Source organism: Chamaea fasciata, unplaced genomic scaffold (genome assembly GCF_029207755.1).
Source record: "Chamaea fasciata isolate MVZ Bird 193981 ecotype frontalis unplaced genomic scaffold, bChaFas1.0.hap1 SCAF_3, whole genome shotgun sequence".
Classification (NCBI taxonomy): Eukaryota; Metazoa; Chordata; class Aves; order Passeriformes; family Sylviidae; genus Chamaea; species Chamaea fasciata.
The window spans coordinates 19,116,589-19,134,931 of record NW_027094088.1 but is presented as its reverse complement, the minus strand read 5'-3'; the positions used below and the strand labels follow the sequence as shown (position 1 = coordinate 19,134,931).

Below are 18,343 nucleotides of genomic sequence, written 5' to 3'. Positions count from 1 at the left end.
ATATTATTGAGACTCAGCAGCATTGCAGTGACTTCAAAAGTGAGAAATAATATGGAATGGGATTGAACAGAAAGCAACCACCTCTCCTGGGTAACTAGGCTAATTTCACAGGATCTTTTGTTTGGGCTTGCCCACTACAAGCTCTCATTGTATATTCTTTAAAATATGATATGCGATTCCTAACATGTGCTGTGAAGGTGTCAAACAGAGCCTGCTGTGAGCAGAACTGTATGACAAATCACATGAAAACTTTCTGCTTAAGCAACATAACCAGCAGAACATGCAGCCATCATGAGTTTCACATTTCACGCTTCTCACTGGAATTAGGTAACACTGGGAGAAGAAAATAACAGAAAAAATTGCCTACTTTAATGCACATTCTTAATAAAAATCTTCTTGGCAAAATGAATCAGAGAAATATGAAATAACTTTTGAAATGTGTAAATAACAGGTATAGATGGCATAGGTATAGTTACAATCCCAAAACTTTCCAAATTCAAGAGTTTCATTTCAGAAGGGCAGGAGGATTGTCCCCATCACTAAAGAAGACAAAATCTACAATATTTCTGGGAAGCAAAAAGGTTCACTAAAATATCCTGTTCTGAAAGCCAAAATATGTAATTTTATTTTAAAATATATTTTAATTAACCTATATACATATACTTGCCTTCGGAGGGAAAGATTAATTCTTTTTTGAAGGCAAGAAGCCAAATACAGAAATCAAATTTTACTCACAAAAAAAAAAAAAATCCAGAATAAAAATGTATGTCCAGATAAGGAAATGTCTTTCAACCTTATTGAAGCAGAGCAATTTATGATCACAATTATTATTTCTTTTAATGGAACTTCACTGAAACAAATTTTAAAATTCTACCAGAAATTTTTCAATACCTTCTGCCAAATCAGATATCCACAATTTCATCTCTGCAAAGTAACCTTTTCTTCAGAGCACTTTTAGACATCAAGGAAGCAGGGAGTTGTTCTCAGAGCAGTCTCCTGTCTCTCAGTGTCTTTAGCACTGGTTGGCAAAGAGGCAGATTGTGTCCCTTTTTCATCTAGCAGCTAGTCAGCGCAGCACATTTGTTATTCTTTGCTGCCAAGGAGACAATCTGTTTTTCATTTCCTCTGAAGAAGAGCATTATACTATGAGTAAAACATCAGATATAATTAGGCAAAATGGTTGAGTGCCTGACTGAGCAGAGAAATGGAACTGTCCTGGATATGAAAAATAGCCACACACCTGAGAAAGAAACAAGAAAAAGGAGAAAAGTGCTGGCTGCCCAACCGGAGCATGCAGAAGCTACCACATGCTATCCTTTCCTTGTGCAAGTGGAATATTTCCTAGGAATTGTGCAAACTAATTAAGGGTCTCAAAACATCTGAAAAATAAAAGAATAGACTAATCAAATAAAATAGAAGCCCACCTCCACACAGATCCTGTTATTTCCCTACATTATGTACTAATATGTAGCTACAGATGGAAAATCTGGTTCCTGAACATCCACAGATCTGTACACAATCTGGATGCAATTCTTCAGTGCTTTATTATATGTGTGCCTGTGTCTGAAAAATGTACTTTAACCTGCAGAATGAGGAGTTTGCAAGAAGCCTTTTGGTGCTAACAGCAAATGTCAATTGATTCATTACTGTTCACAAGACTTGAGTATTTTGGAACAGGAAAATCTGAATTCACATATTCCCCTAAGTCGCAACAGTGGGCAGTACCACCACATGCCTCATAGCCCATGAGGTTATGGAGTGCTGGAGGATTCTCCTGGAAAAGCAGGGACCTCGCAGAAAACAGCAGAGAAGTCAGCATCAGGTAACTCAAGTTTCTGCTTCATCAAAGCTGGACAAAGGTCTTAAAAGTGCAGTCAGAGGTACTACCAGTCACCTTTTACTCCTGTCCAAGAGTAAATACAGGGTTGCTATGGCTAGTAACAGACCACAGCTTACTACTAACTCTGCAAGCCTTGTCTGGACTCATCTTAGTTTGCCTAGAGCAATTTTTTTTTAGGTTTATCCCCTTGTAAAAGTAATTTTTAATGACCATGTGGTAATTGCTTTGTCTATTTTATTTCCTTGTCTTTGGTTAATTTTGTTGTACAGCCATCATTTTTATGGAGTCAGCTGTAACAAGCAGCTCATTGGTACAAATGAATGAAGTAGAATTAAATCATCTAGAACAACAAAATAATTTAGGTGTAAAGGCAAGGTGTGACAGCAGAAGGCTTGAGAGTGAGAATGCAGGTTACAGTGGAGAGGAGTACAGACATTGCATGGCCAGATAGAGAGCATGAGACAGCGTTGGAGGCTCTGGGGATGCAACTATCTCACTAATCAGACTCAAAGAATGTGTGAAACTGCTATTCAGGTGAATAAAGTGAACAAAAGCGAGATTCTAATAAAGGTAGACACTACAAACAGCATATTTGGGTGTAAGGTGGAGATGCAGATTAATGAAAAAACCGAAGTGTGAAAGCATGGTAGAAGAAAAAGTAAACTGAAAATGCTCCCAAATGTACACTAGAGAAAGAGGGAAAGACCTTCAACACCACCTGCATAGCTCTACCTGTGTAGGATGTAGGAGATTAATGACACAGTAACTCCTCTTCTAGACTGAAGCCAGTGAGCCAAAGGGCAGGGGAAGATTGTGCATAACAGCAGAGAAAGGCTATATGTAAAGGAGTGTGCATACAGCAATTTTAACCATATAATTATTGAAGTGTTTTCCAGAAATACTCTCCATTTTTCTTTTCTCCTCATTATTCAATAATTATCTGTAGCAATTCAGTTCCACAAATAATATTTGACATTACAGACAAGGTGTGTTTTCTTTCTACAGGACAAAGGACACCATTTTGAGTACAATGCTACCTTTTGCTCATGGATGGTCTTCACACAGGCTCTGGATGAAACAAAGAGAAGCTGTGTTAATGTATGATCAGGCTATAAATTCAGCACTGACAGTGAAAGAAAGATTACCAGAATCTCTTACCAGCACAAAGGCATATCTGCATTTTGTTTTCTCGGCTGAACTGAGGTGACTCTGCTTGTGCTCTCCAAGTCTGACAACTACAAATGTGAAATCACACCATCATGGTTAGCCCAGCAGTGAAGACAAGCCCTGCTGAGAGCCAGCCTCAGTCTACCCAGGTTCAGCACTGCCCTAACACAGCCATACAACTCCCAGTTCACATCTGGCTGATTCTGTCTGCCTGCAAGTCAACAGACACATGCTTGAAGATACAGCCCAGAAATCCAAAACACTTGTGAAAACTTTTTGTATTCCCCATTTCCTAGCTATCCTTTCTCTCTCCCTCTTTTTATCTCTTTCTATTTTGATTTTTGGGTCGGGCTCCTCTCCAGGGCACACGGATGGTTTACTAGAAAGAATTCTGCCTAAAATTTTACTAATGCCTTAGGCAGGGACAATGTTGATAAGAAACACTACAGAGGTTTCTGTGACAAGATGGCCGCGGTTGATCATCCCAAAACAGCACTGGAGATGAGCAAGAAGTACATCTCAGCACAACGTGGTCCTCAAGTGGATATTCCTCTTCATCAAATGCTCCTGTGCAGTGTAATGCCTACTAAGAGGCAGTCAGGTGTGGCGTTCACTTCAAAAACAAATCAAATATGTTACCTGAATGAGCAGTGACTAGTGAACACTTTCAGCTGTAGCCAGAGAGGATGGTGTGGCTGAACAGAGCAAACTGATTCAGTCTAATAATTGTCAGAGCTGAGTGTTTCAGGAGAAGATTTACAACAGTTCTGCAGTCTGGCTTTAGCCTTAAAAGTTAGGGTGGGGACTGTAAAGAATTGGCAGCTGATAACAGAAATGGAATTAAATCAAAATATCTATTCTTTGTTTATTCATCATCTTGAAATATTTATAATGGTCCAAGTAGCCCTCCACCCACCTCAAACTTCAGCTTTAAACGTGTGTCCAGATTCAAGACTGGCAACATCCTAAGTTCATCTCTGGATTAACCCAAACGCCTTTACTTTGACCCTTAACAGATACTTCAACAAAATGAGACCAGAATCTCAGCCTGCATCAGCTTTCTATTTGCTGTCTAAATTCAAATTAATATTAGGTGTTACAAGAATAAAATAATCCCTAATGAACCTGAGAAATGGCATCCTGAGTCAAGTCATGCAAGGTCTGGCTTCAGCCAACAGCCCTTCGTTCTAAATATATATATAAAAATAAATAAATACATATATAAAACAAATTTAGGGCCAACTGCCCTTAACAGAGCAACACATATTACAATACCTACCTAACTGGATTTTAAGACTCCCCCTGACCTAAATTTAGCATTTCCCTCCACTCTAATTATTTTCTTTAAAAAGAACTGTACACATAGAGTCCATATTAAAATCAAAAATGTCCATAATGCTCCTAGAGTTCACATCGGCTTTTTTTTCCCTCTTTAAGGAGATGGTTGCCAGTAAGGAAGATTATATGTTGCCTTGAATTTTCCCAGAATATGTCTCCTTGGACCCAGCACTACGGTTCAGCCTTTTGCACACATGGAGAGGGCAGCTGGAACATTTCAGATACAGATGTGAACTTCCCCAGAGTTAATTATTCACATTACTGTTTGCATCTTCAATTTGAGTTACCCATCTTGTATGAAAGCCCTGCATACTGTGCACTAGTTTTGGTGCACCAATACCTCCTGGGAATTTCCGTCCCCAACTACAGATTTATGTCTAAATTCCCAGACACTTTTCAATTTGTGCAACTGGTAGTGAGATTGTGAACACACAGGTGGAAAAAAAAGCAGCTACCAGAAAAGCAGTTATTTAAATAATTAACAGCACAGAGGAGACTAAGGATAGCTCTTCTAAAACCTTTTAGCTGCATTCCTTATTTTGCACTGCCTCCAGGCATCCCCTCCCTTCAGTGATCTGAAATTCCCAGCCCTGCAGACTGTTGTCTTGGTGTACTATTTTTGCCAAAACTACAAGGCAGTTTATCAAAAGGTTTATGAATGATGACACTTTCTACCAGACCTGAAGGAACAGTTCACTCATTCCTTCCATACCCTCCTTGCACTTGCTACAGAAGAGCTGTGAGGTGTTTATGGTGATCTATTTCAGTCTTCTTTAACATTGGATGCTCTGGCTTCATGGTCTGACAACTGATTGATAAGTCCTCTTTTGTGGGCTGAGAATGACTGACCTTTTCCTCTGGGATTCCCATTATAGGGTAGCCCTGTGTCCTCTTTCTTGGCCATGGGAAATACAGCTTGCAAAGACAGCTCAAAGAATGATGTATAACGAAAAAAAAAAAAAAAAACAGAAGAAGAAGGCTTTGAAAATCATTCAGCATGACTGTGCACACATAGTTTAATATACATGAGTCTTTCTATTCTCTAAGGATTCTTTCTCACATCTCCCTGTTGACTTTGAATGTTAAGATGAGCTTCATTTTAAATAGGTTTCCCTAGACATGTCTGATCTCTAGGCACTTTTTTAAAAGACTTATCTACTGGAATCAATTTCCAAACAAAATCCATCCCACTCAAGACATGGATTTCCAACTTCACAAGCCATTAGTTAAACTGGAAGAAGAAGTTTGCAGCAACTACCATGAGCTTCCCTAAAAGTTATACGATCTTGTCAGTGCCTCAGAGGCCAGTGAGACTATTACTGGGGAATGGCTCATTGGGAGGATGAGAGGAAGGAAGAGCCAGCTGCTTAAGATGTGGGAAAGTCACTCATGCTCCCTGAGAAACTTATTGGATTCCCTCTGATTTAATGAGGTGTTTTTCCTCCACCAGTTACTGCAAAGGTATGGTTTCATTAAGCAGTTGGTAGCTTATAGAGCTGCATTATCTGCTTCACATCCATACGACATTTCACCCACAACTGTGCATAAGTCAAACTCTGAAATTCTGAGATTCCAGAAAGGTCAGAGGAGAGAAAGGGTGAAAAAAAAATAAAACAAAACAGTGACAGTAGAAAGGTACAAGAAAAAGCTACTGAAATACCTTGCAGTGGGGGAACAGCAGAAATGGAAATGACACTGCAAAATATTCAGTCCAACTTCTGTACTAAGGAGGTGACTTAAAGTTATTCAGGCCTAAAATTTTCAGCCTGGACAAGGGTTTCCAAAGCATTTTTTTTTAATCTAGTCATTAAACACTTTTCATGAAAAGCAATTTTTCAGAATCTCTCAAAGTTCAGGACTCCCAAAACATTGTACAGATTAAACATGACCCTCTGTTTGCACATTTCTTTCACTAGATTTTTTGCATGGATTTACATAGGGTTTATCCTGGGCTTGTTATATTTGTATTAGGTAGAAGTATTTTGTTAGTTCTATGGCTTAGGATCTGTCACAACAACAGAGAACAGGGAGAAGTCTGAGAAAGCATTGGGATACCCATTGCCTTGGAGGATTGCTCAGGAATCCGTCAGTGTATATTTCATCAAGTATTCAGATGAGATGGGCACAGATGGAGGGAAATTTTTTTCTCTCTTGCTTCCCCAGACACAGCAAGATGCTCATCATATTATTCCTGATGAACAGTATGTGCAGTGCCCATATTATTTACAAGTTCAAGCACCTAGGGAAGTCTGCAGAATGGAGGCCGGAAGCTAGAACCATTAATTTATCTTGTTCCTATATTGTCCAAACTTAACACCATTCAGAGGTCAAGTCATGTACTAGGAGATGTGTTTGCTATCTGCTGGCTATGAGCAACAGAAAACCCTTTTTTGCCATAAATACTAAGAAGATAATAATAGGAGGAACCATAAAAGAGAAACACACTATGGTGTCATTGCCACAATCCATATCGGGTTCAATTGTAGGGTGGTCAGATTTTTATTCATGATGAGTCAGTTCTGGGGCCCATCAAAATACCTTGTTCATCCAAGAGGTCTGCTGAGTTTGCTTACTGCTTTAGAGCAAACTTAAAAGATTTGCCAAGGAAAAATTTCATAGAATAAAATAATATTAAATCCTATGGTGTGGCCTTGAAAACAAAGAAAATGCAACCGTATCAAACTATTCAATTTTTATGTGTAGGTAGATCATCAGATGCTGAACATTATCATCTGTAAAAACACTTAACTCTTCTTTAACCTTACATGATTTTGGGTGGAAATGAGTCTGTTTAAATTTAGATTTAATTTTTTACCGAGTTTAAGTGTTAGATGCACCTTCCAGAAAGATCCTGACAAGGCACAGATCTGAACTACCTGGAAGTCCTTACTCAGCTGCAGATGAAAAGACAAATATCAAATCCACCTATTCCAGTTGTCAGAGCACCAAGATCAGAATCACAGGCTTTTGTTTGAACTCCAGTCTATCCTGGATACCAAAATGAATGACAGAAACATAATTTAATACATTTTCTTTTTTCCATGACTCTTTTTGAAACTAGGGGTAAAAGTGCTTATACAAGATGAGTTTTTTATTTCCATAAAGAGAGAATGAGTAATTTCACTGAACAAACAATAGCCACTGTAACAAAAGCAAAGTGACAACAGTGAAGAGGAAAGAGTGAAGAAAGAGGTGCTTTAAGCCTTGAATTCTTTTATGTTGGCTTTCTCCATGCAGAGACATTGACATCCCATATTTGTTACAGTGTTTGGCAACACCACTTTAAACCAAGACACTGCTACACCTGGCTGGCCTAGGAAGTGAGCGTAATGCTGTTTCCAACAGGACTGAAAACGGTACCAGAGTTTCAACAGGGGTAGTAGACAGCCTCAAGGATTTGATTGTGGGGTACACAGATGAAGAACAGAACTTCACTCATTGGTAGAGGACCTAAGCATACCTGATGAGCAGGGGAACCTTTCTCCAACATCAAAGGCAATGGAGCAGAATGAAATTCAAACATCTGAAAAGTCTAATAGCTGTCAGTCTGCTAAAAAGCTGTCAGTCTGCTAAAAATTATTTTTAATTCAAAATAAATCAGACTAATAATTTACAGATGTTTGGAAAAAAAATGTTTAAGTTACTCGTTTTCAAAGCCTGAGCCTTCCCTACCTTCAGTATTCCACTTGCGTTATAATGGTTGCAGTGGCTTTCTGCCACTGCCTGCTCCCTCCTGATGCACAGCACAAACCCCACGAGTTGGTGGGTCTTGTACTCACCCTGGAGTCTGAAATCACATAATTTCTATTATCTTCAGGGTTAAAAAGTGAAAATAGAGAGAGAAACCCAGGAGATGATTATCCCTTAACAGAAATATATATATATGCTTCATATGTTCTATGTAAAAGCAGTAAAATAGATCCTTAGAGAAAGAAGTAGAGCACACAGACCTTTTAGGATTTATGCCAGCACTTTGTAAAAGCACACGTATGAAGCACACCTGTATTGACAAGCCAGAAAAGGAACCTCAGTTTGTCTTAGAAGCTCACATGCCCAGTCTAATGCTTCCAGCTGTGAGGGAAGCTGTGTGGCTGGTGGATACCAGGGAGATAGATCAGCTCCCACTGCTGCACCACTGGCTCTGCCTCTGCTCCCTCCATTCAGACAAACCTCAGTTGAGGAAGGATATGGCTACCATTTCTTTCATCTACTGGTATTTCCATTAACATTGGCCAGTCTATACTGTTCTTGCTATTCAGTTAGGGTCTTTCTTTATATTCTTTCCTCCATGATGGGAATTTTTTCAGTATTAAATTTTTTTCTGCAAATATTTTCTTCTCCAATTAAAAAAAAAAAAAAAAAAAGTGCATTGATATCATTAGGCCAGTGCTAATCTAGTAAATTTTTTTCTTCTGCTGGTTCTGTGATCTGAGCGAAGACAAAGAAGGGAAGGGGAGATGTTGATACAACCAGTTCATCATGAAGGACACGAATGCAGCTGAGAGAAGCAAGCCTCAACTGACTAAGACTCTGCACTGGCTTCTCCCCAGTGAACATATCACTATCGGTCTTTCTTCAGAAATGAACTTTAGAGCCTAAATCACTCTTGAAACATGTTCAAAATTACCCTGGAAACACTTACAACAGCAACAGTAAAACTGCGGGGAAAACTTTTCTAAATCAATCCCTTATGCATTTGTGCCACCTAGTGAACAAAGCCTGGCTGCAGTGCTTTTGTGAGAGGGAAGACAGGACCTTGGTGTCCTCAGAAATGCTTGTTGGCTCTGAAGTGTGCTTTGGTGGCTCACTGGGTTAACTGCCTTTGTCCATCACTTTTGGGCTGCCAGTTTCAAGCCTTAGAAGGATGGCAAATTAATGTGACCTGACAAACCAGAGCCACAAAAAGCTCTTTTGTGTCACAGGGGAAAAAAAAAAATCAAATAGCTGGAACTCACTCTCATCCTCTCACAGTCCCATAAGTGACATTAGCAGTAAGTGTGTGCAACAGAATAATGAGAACTCAGAGTCATTCTGGGTTCAGATGTATAGAGTGTAACACCTAAATTTAAACAACTGGTGTCTGCTATTCTGCAAGGGGAACCTTAATATTATTCAAATTAATATCCACTTGGACTGTAAAAACCATACTGGTATTATCCTGGGACACAGTTTCCTATATAGCTCATTGCTATTTTGGGACCATAATACATTATGAAGACATAGCATTATTCATAGTAATAGCAGCCTTGAGGCCCCAGCCAAAAACAGGGAAACTTGAGCATAGCTGTGATTTACAGCCTAATCCAATAAGAGGGGGAAAAGGAGAAATCCTCATTTTACAGATGAGAGTGATGAAGTTACGTAGTCAGGCAGGACATGTTAATGCCATATATTTTAGGCCAAATCCAGAGTCTGGTGATGATAATGAGCCAGTGTCCGGGTGTAAGCAGGGTACTGTATGCATGTCTAAGAGGTTCCCTTGTCTCTGGTGTTATGCTCCTGCATGTTTTCCAGGACTGCTCAGACAAGGGACTAAGGAGGCTTGCAAGGATTCAAAGCCTGAGTAAGTCTCCTAAAAATGTTAGCTGATTTTGGTTTCATTGTAATTTAAAGCTTTAGCTATGGAGCTCGTTTCCAGATTCCAGGCCAAAATCCCTAACCAAGTGTTGTTTCAGTATTTTGTTTTGAGCCAATATGTATATTAAAGAACAGCAATCCGATCCTGTGAAAGATACTTTGTTTATCAGTATTTCAAATGTAGCAACTATCCAAGCGCTGACTTTCCCTGCTGAGAAATAAACTCAGTTGCAGTACAAATGACAGCTCCACATGCTATAAAATAGTGCCATCTAGCGCATACTGGATGCTAGATTAAACAACTTTTTTCGTAGAAGGAAAACATCATGTAAGCAACTGCTGAACACATATTCAACACAAAATTTCAGATTTCAATTGTCTGTAAAAGTTAGAATTAATTTGCATACTCTGAGCCTATCTGTTCAACTTCTGAGCTCTTTCATTAAATGTCTACTCAAAGAAAACATCGTCCTTACAAGTAATTCATAGCCATCCCTGAAATTCGGCATGTATTTATTGCAGCAGTATTGGTTTCACAGTCTGTGTACTGTATTCACCTAAGGAAGAGTAAAACAATCAAAGAATCACTAGTGAGTTTTAAGTAATGAGATTTGATTGCTCATTAAAACCTTCTGATAAGGCATTTATAAGAGCTAAACACCCAAATTTACAAACCACTGTTTTTCTTCTGAGAGGAACACTACGATTAATACAGAAGACCTAAAGATGCTGCTCACAGAACAGAAGAGAATAAAAATAAAACCTGCCAGAGCAGCACCAGATGATCCTCAGCACACCTGCAAGAAAGCTCATACTGGAGAAGCTGGGGGAGCATTCCCCCAAATTTTCCACATCTCTGACATGATAGGACAAGCTTAGAGCTATGCAAGGCAAAGGAGATGGTGTGTTCTAAGCATTTCACATGTAGGAGTCTGGTACACTGTGAAATTAAACCACTCTTTAGGACAACAGCCAAGCTTCTGCCCATGGTATAAAGTAGCATGTGACAGTTACCAAAAGGGATGTGTGTCCATGCCCCCATAGCCCTGCCACAGAAGGGTCAGTCTTCCTTAGTGCCCATAGAAAGCTTTCTGCATCTCCCTGCTCCTGGATGCCTCACCGGACCCTTCAGGACATCGGTTACCACTGTAATTTAAAAGGTGCTGGATGCCCCATAAGGAAGTACAACCAATGCAAAACAGAGAAAATACAAAGCTTGTTACTGAAACTCTTTGTTAAAGGCTGTATTATCTTTGGTCCCAGATATACAACAATATCTAAATAAGCCACACTCATCTGAGAAATGATTTTAGCAATTTTCATCTGGTGTATTTGTCTTGCCAGAAATATTACTATGATAGAAGTGTACAGGCTATAACACTAATAATTCAGTAGATAGAAGTCTTCCTCTGAACCTGCAGTGATCCAGCTTATCCACATCCATGGGAAGGACCCTGGTACCACTGGAAGTCTCTGCCACTGCACAAGGTGCCATAGTCTTGACTGTTTGCCCTGATTTAAGGGTGCTGGGGCTGTTTCAACAAGATCAGAAATGTCAGCTCATGTGTCTTGGATTAAGTCCAGGTACATAATTGCATTCTTCCTATGTACATTTCCCTTTTGATTTTTGTTGGATAAACTATTCTTCATGCTGCAGTCCAAATTGTTTTTTGCTGCTCTGTATGCTAAAAAGCTGCCATATTCCACCCCAAAGTTGCATGTATTTAAAGGGTGGATTAACTGTTCTTTATGTATGCAGTTTGGAACTGGACTGCAAGGTCCATTGTGTGGTTTAGGATCACTGTTATTTAAAATAGTGGTTTACCACTGGTATCTTCTCCTTATACTCAAGTCTCAAAAGCAGCATATGATAAATAAACCACTGCAGAGAGTGGGTTAATGTCCACAACAAGCCAAAAATGAGTGTTTAGTTTGAATCTGATTGTTGCGACGTTTTACTGGAGGGGGCTAGGAGGGAAATGGCCTCTTCAGAATTAAGGAAAAAAATAATCCATTTACATCATAGAAAGTTGGATTCACATCAAAGACTGTGAAAGCTCAGAAATTGGCAGCTTGAGATCCACCAAGAACTGAAATGAATTTATACCCTTTTTTTAATAAAGCTGGAACAATGATTCAAACAACTTAATCCTTCAGCAATTTCACAACCTTTTGTTATTTTTCAGAAGTCCCCCTCTAGTCTTGGTGTGGCAAACCACCCGTTTAAATCTTTTGCATACTTAGGACCAAATTGTGCTCTCCTAAGTGCTTGATGCTGTTGAGTTCAATGTGCTTGGGAGAGCTGCAGAGCTTGGCCTCTGGCCTTTACACAGAGGGGATAACAAAGTGGGGCAGCACAGCCTGAGGACAGCACACAGCTCTGTTCTCTGCATAGTTGTGCTCTGCTGGAACCTTTTGGAGAAAGTCAATAAGCCCTCATTTTTTAACTGGGAGTAACACCAACCTACCTCTCAGGAGAGCTGAAAAGCTTAAGCACATCCACGTGACAAAACCTGTCTGGTATCAATGGGACACCACAGGCTCACTGATCTTTCTGTATCAATGCACATACACCCATACCCACACACACTTATACATATGCATGACCTCTTCAGCCCAAAATTATCAGTAGGGCATCATTTAGATGCAAGATCACTGATGAGATGTAGCATCTGAGGTAAAGTGTAGGGCGCAGTCTCTTTGGTGCCAGAATAAATCTTCTGGCTGACCTGTGGTGCATAAAATGCCCATGCCAAGCCCCAGATGGGAAAAGGGCACTAAGGCACAGGCCTAGGAACCCCACAACCCAAGAGGGGGGCAAATCCATGGCATCCCCTCTCCCAGGTTCCACCTCAGCACAGAGTATTAATAAACCAGATGTGATCCCAGTCTATTCCCCTTTTGAAGGTACCTCAGTGGATAACCAAGAAGGTAAAACTCATGAGAGAAAGAAGGAGCCTGATCCTGTAGTTAAGCAGTTGAGGTATTCAGCTGCAAAAATGATCACCTGGGCTGTTTCCTCCTTTTAGGGGCCTGTTGAGGTGTTGCTTTTTCCACTGGAGATAAAGAAAGGAAATAACCCACACAGTTCCAAATAACCCCTTTCAGATAGAAAGTCTGACCACTGCTTTAGGTGCTACTTTCAAGCTCTTAACTGCAGGCCTGATGCAGCCAGGCCAGCTCCTGCTAGCACCAGTGTGCTTTCTGAAGTAAACACCACCCTTTCCCTGAAACCATGGGATGAAGCTTCACACACACAAGCACGCACGTGCCTGTGTTGGTTTTCTGCAATGTTAATCCACTCACGTTCTTACTGTAAATTTACTTTTGAACATTTCCGCTGTTGACAGCCACCTTCACCAACCAACAGTGCCCTGCTATCCCCCCTGCAAGAGTTCAAGACTGCCGTGGCGCAAAAATGACACATTTGAACAGGAGGAGGGCATCACTCTGAGTGCCAGGGAAGCAGATAGAGAACATTCCAAGCAGCTCTTCTAGAATTGGGTGAGAGAGATTGCTCACAGCTTCCACTGTGAATCATGACAGTATATGAAGGTCAGCATCTGCAGAAGGCCATGCCCCTAGACACCTCACCCACTCTTGATAAGCAGCTTAAAAGATGGTGAAAGAGATTAGAAACTTGCCAAGATCTCACAAGAGCCCTTGCTAATGCACTTCTTTCTGGTTTTAATATGTAGTTCTAACCCATAGAACCTGGTTAGAATCTGGTTCTCCCAAATCTCTCAGTTGAGAAGCATTAGTCCTCAGGCAGTTTGGTCATTCTTGTCCAGGAAGTATTTGAAGGAAAAGCATAAATGGGTAACGTTTTGGTTGCCTTCTACAAATGTTTCAAAGCAATAAACCACGTTAGTCAGCAAGGGCTTAGCCTCCTCCAGTTTTTGATTCAAGGTCCTAGTCCGGCTTACAGTCACATTAGATACAGACAGTAACTGTCTCATAGTAATGTCAAGTGAGGGTGCTTTACAAGCACAATAATTACAGCAGTTAATTAATTGCAGAGTGCCACAGGTGTGCCTAGCAATACATCATTTAGCAAGTCCCTACCCCAAGGACCTTACAGTCTAATCCGAACGGACATAATTAAAGAATGACCCATGGAAATCAGAGCAAAAGCGAACCGAATTTGAACTTACCTCCTGTTTTGTCTGTGGGACGGACCGACCCCTGCGAGTAGCTCCTGTTGCCGGACTTGTTTTCCAGCGGGGTGTCTCCGTTCTTGAGGTTCTGCCGCCCTCCCGCGGCCGCTCGGGCTCATCCTGCCGGCCTTGGCAGAGCTTCCAACCCATCCTTCTCTTTGGGCATGCCATCTCGTGTCTGTGTGTATGTGGCATCCCGCAGTCCCTGGGATCAGGACTTTGCCATCTCCTCCTCTGTGTCTCAGAAAACGAAATATTTTCCCTCCAGAAAACATTTTGCTGCCTTTTTCTTCAGAGCATAACGTGCTCATAGATTATCCTGAGCTGAAAGAGACCCACAAAAGGATCACTGAAGTCCACCTCCCGGCATTATCCAAATGCTCCATAAACTCTGTCAGGCTGTGTGCACTTCCAGTGCCCAACCACTCTCCAGGTGAAGAAGCTTTTCCTAATGCCTAATCTCAACCTCCCCTGACACAGCTCCCGGCCATTTTCTCAGGCCCTGTCACTGGTCCACAGATCATGAAGAAATTGAGTCCAGACGATTATACTGTGGGGTCAGTAACACATATTGACACAGTGACAAACCAGCAGCCACAGCAGCACCATGAACTTCTGGAGCTCTTAGATACATGACAATCCAGCCTGGATCCTAAGGCAGAAAAGAAACTCTTAGAGCCTAGGTCACTCACTCCTGAAAGGGTCTTCTGAACCCACACAACCAACCTTGTGTGAGCTGAACCAGAATATCCTCCTGCATGTGTTTGACTGTATTCTTTGATGATATCGTTTGTTATAAATGCCAGCAACATCTTTTCAAAGAACTAACTCCGAAAAGCAGAAAAACTGCATGAGTGAAGATCTGAAGTAGCCCTCAGCAACTGAGGGGAAGAAACTTTGAAGGACTTGGGAAGACTTCTTAAGGAAATATGAAATACCAGCAAGAAAAGCCATAGATTTAGTATTCTGCCTGGAAAATATTCCTGGTTTCTCATAAGCACCCCTGACAAAATTTTTATTGCACCACAGATAATTCTTGCTTGCATTTCCATGAAATAAACAAACAAATTTACACAGTTTTACAGAGAACCAACAGGCCCTTTGTTCATGCATGTGACAGCTCAAAAATCTGGGCTATCCCAGGCATACAGCTCAAAGGAAGAGATTAGGGATGTCCCAGCCAGCTGAACAGCAAATATTTATTGCATAAGAAAATTGTGGTGATGTAAATATTGTTGGGTTTCCAAGGAAATTGCAAAAAACTTCACACCCTCCATAAATGTGTACACATCTTTAGACAAAGACATCTCTATGGCTTTGGGACAGAATGTGAGAGATCTGTTGAGACTTAAAATATGCTTGAAAATATACAGTGTGATATTGGAAAATCCACATAATCCATTAACCTTTTACATTTGTATGTATGCACAGTCATATGTGGACAAAACCAGCAAACTGAATAAAATACTTTAAGATTTTATTTCCATTTTTGCTGAAGTATGTTTTAAATATACTCTTGATAAAATTAAAAGAAAAATCAATCACATATAAATATATATCAATCATAAATACAGGTCATGGAAAAATAAAAGCATGAAGAAGATACAAATTGTTCCAAATTCAACATAAAAATGTGAAGAAATATTTCACTTGCTCAGAAAAAATACCATAAGAAATGTCTCACTTCCAAAATAACTCCATCCATTTGTTTTACTTTTATTTTCTTCTACTCCCTCACCTCAAAACTGTGAAGAAATGCTTTTAAGATACACACACACACTTACTATACTCCTGAGTTCTCCAAACCCCAACAGAAAGATCACATACAGCAATGTTTTTTCAAGTTTCTAGAGAAGCTTCCCACAAGCATCACCCTCCCATTAAAAACTGATTACTTTTTCTCCATCTCTTTCCAATTTGCACCATGGAATGCTGAGCTTAACATTCAGAATTTATCCCTTATTGCTCAAGTCAGATCTGTATGTCTCTTTACCTATAGGACAAACAACAAGGATTGTGACACTTGTTCTTCAGTACAAGAGCAGGGTAGATCAAGCACTGCATCTCTCAGCTTAGACTGGCACAATAGAAAAAAGATGCTACACACCACCTGACTAATGCAAACCCAAAGCCTACTTCTACTATGACTGCTTTGCAGCTCTTTGTTAGTGTACGGGCATCATTAGACAATGCAGAATAACATTACTCAGCTGCAATGCAGATAAACCTGAAGAACAGAAGCTATAGAAGTCAGGAAGTTACGTTCAGCTTCTCATGCAAATGTCACGAGAACTGAATCTTTAACTTGTCACAGCTGCACCCGACTGTCTTATAAAACTACAAAAAAAAAAAAAAAATCACAGTTTCCTGAACTCTACTCAATCCAATCATATTTCTGGGGAAAGCTATGTTCATAAATGAGCTGGCAATTAACTTTTTTCCCCATTAAAATATCTTTACACATCTCTTGGAATGCCTGAGCCTCAAGTTGTAAATCATGCAGAGGAACACCATGCTACAGACATAAGAAGTAGCAACAATCAGGATGTCTGTATTACCTTGCAATGTAATAAAAGGACAGTGCAAACATAATAGCAAACCAGTATGATCACTTGTGCAGCAAATAGTTCTTTTTCTTGGTCTACATTAACATTTGAAGGATGCAGTTTAATAAAAGACAGCAAAAATAAATAGATGTACCTTGTAATCTAACTTTTCCCAGCCATTCTATGCTTACAGACAGTTGGAACTCCTTGGAAAATACATTGAAGACAATCCAATTCCAATATGAAATAAAATTTCAACCATATAATTTTTTTTAATAGAAATTTCCAGCATCTCTTTTTCTATGTTGCTTTCTTCTATTTTTAAAGAAAAAAAATATTTCACCTATGAGAAGCAAAGCAATTCACCATTTTTTTCTCCTCTCTCACCCCATTTTCTCACAGATATCCAGAGGAGAGCTACTTAAAGTGTGTGACAAACAAAAAGCACTTCTAGAAGTCAAGGTCAGTATGGTCTTACAAGAAATTCTCTTTCCTCCAGAAATGCCATGCAAGGGTGCTTACAGCAGATAAGCTGCTGAAAGTCTGGAAGACTCAGCATTGTTCTCAAAGTTTTCTGGCAAACCCATGCTGGGGAGAATTGTGATGTATCTTGAGATTAGTGAAGATCCTGAGGTATCATCCCAGCAATGTAGTCAGCTACCCTGTTTAGGTCAGTATCATCCCTGTCATGACTCACCAAACTCAGCATTTCTCAAAATAAAAAGCCATCTGAAATCTTAAATATTTTACCATGCCTACATTTCATTACTCCATCTCTAGAAGAAAATCACTGAAAAAAAAATCCTAGTCACTACAGAAATATTTAGAAGTGTAACTTCCAAACAGTGCTCCTCATTCAAGACTACTTACATCTTCTAGCTGGGAAATCAGGCTAACTTGTCAACATCTGATAGAGGATGTACAAGTGACACCAAAGAAAGCTTCAAACATCAGCACCTTGTTATCTAAAAGTCTCTCATACCTTTTCTACATGGCTTCCCATGGGCAGCTCCACACAGCCCTGGCTCTTTATCTCCTTCTCCCTTCCTTTTGCAGTTCCAGCTCAGTCCTCCCTGACCCTAGCACAGCCACCTAACCCTGTCCATCCCTCACACAACCATCTATCCCTTCATCCTCACAGCACAACCAACAAACCACAAACCCCCAACTCCTTACCAGCTACCTCACTTTTTTTATCACACCCATAGCAGTGAGGGCCAGGCTGTTCCCACTCTTTGGTAATTAACACAGATGCAATGTATCAGGGGCAAGATTGCCTTCAGCACTATCTCTATTTGTCTTCCCACAAACATCAAGCTAAATAAGTAGCAGATTGTCCAGCAAAAGCTATTAGGACAGATTTTTTCCTTTTTAATTTTCATGCTGAATCTGAAGCAGCCACATTCACAGCTGCCCTTCAAACATCCACATTGGAAATATAGAGGTATCAGTAAGTCAGTTAAAATTTGATGTTTCTCCCCAAAATAAGTGAAGAACATACCATCCTGTGCAACCTGGGTAGCACAAAACTTTTCAGAATTTGAAAGACAACACAGACATAAAGTTCTTTCCAAGGAAAGTACTTGCAATGACCTCAAAAAAATATTAAAGAAAGCAGATTGTGCAACAAAAGCACAACTAACTTTGTAGTAAAAGACTACAAAGTCTTTTACTTTCAAAACATAATACTTTCAAAATATTCATATTAATCATATCCA

The 18,343-nt window shown here is 40.0% G+C and overlaps 1 long non-coding RNA gene across 4 annotated transcripts; it reads right to left on the bottom strand.

The window, feature by feature from the left end:
* Nucleotides 1–2,057: 2,057 nt before the first annotated feature.
* LOC136286552 (uncharacterized) lies at nucleotides 2,058–17,788 on the bottom strand. 4 transcript variants are annotated; one of them, XR_010719942.1, is made up of 5 exons: nucleotides 17,608–17,788; nucleotides 16,780–16,968; nucleotides 14,077–14,731; nucleotides 2,999–3,075; nucleotides 2,058–2,908 (listed from the first exon to the last, which is right to left on the bottom strand). It is a non-coding gene; the product is annotated as an uncharacterized lncRNA (long non-coding RNA). The 4 variants fall into 4 exon arrangements; XR_010719941.1 differs by having other exon boundaries at nucleotides 16,780–16,940; XR_010719940.1 differs by lacking the exon at nucleotides 16,780–16,968.
* Nucleotides 17,789–18,343: the final 555 nt, after the last annotated feature.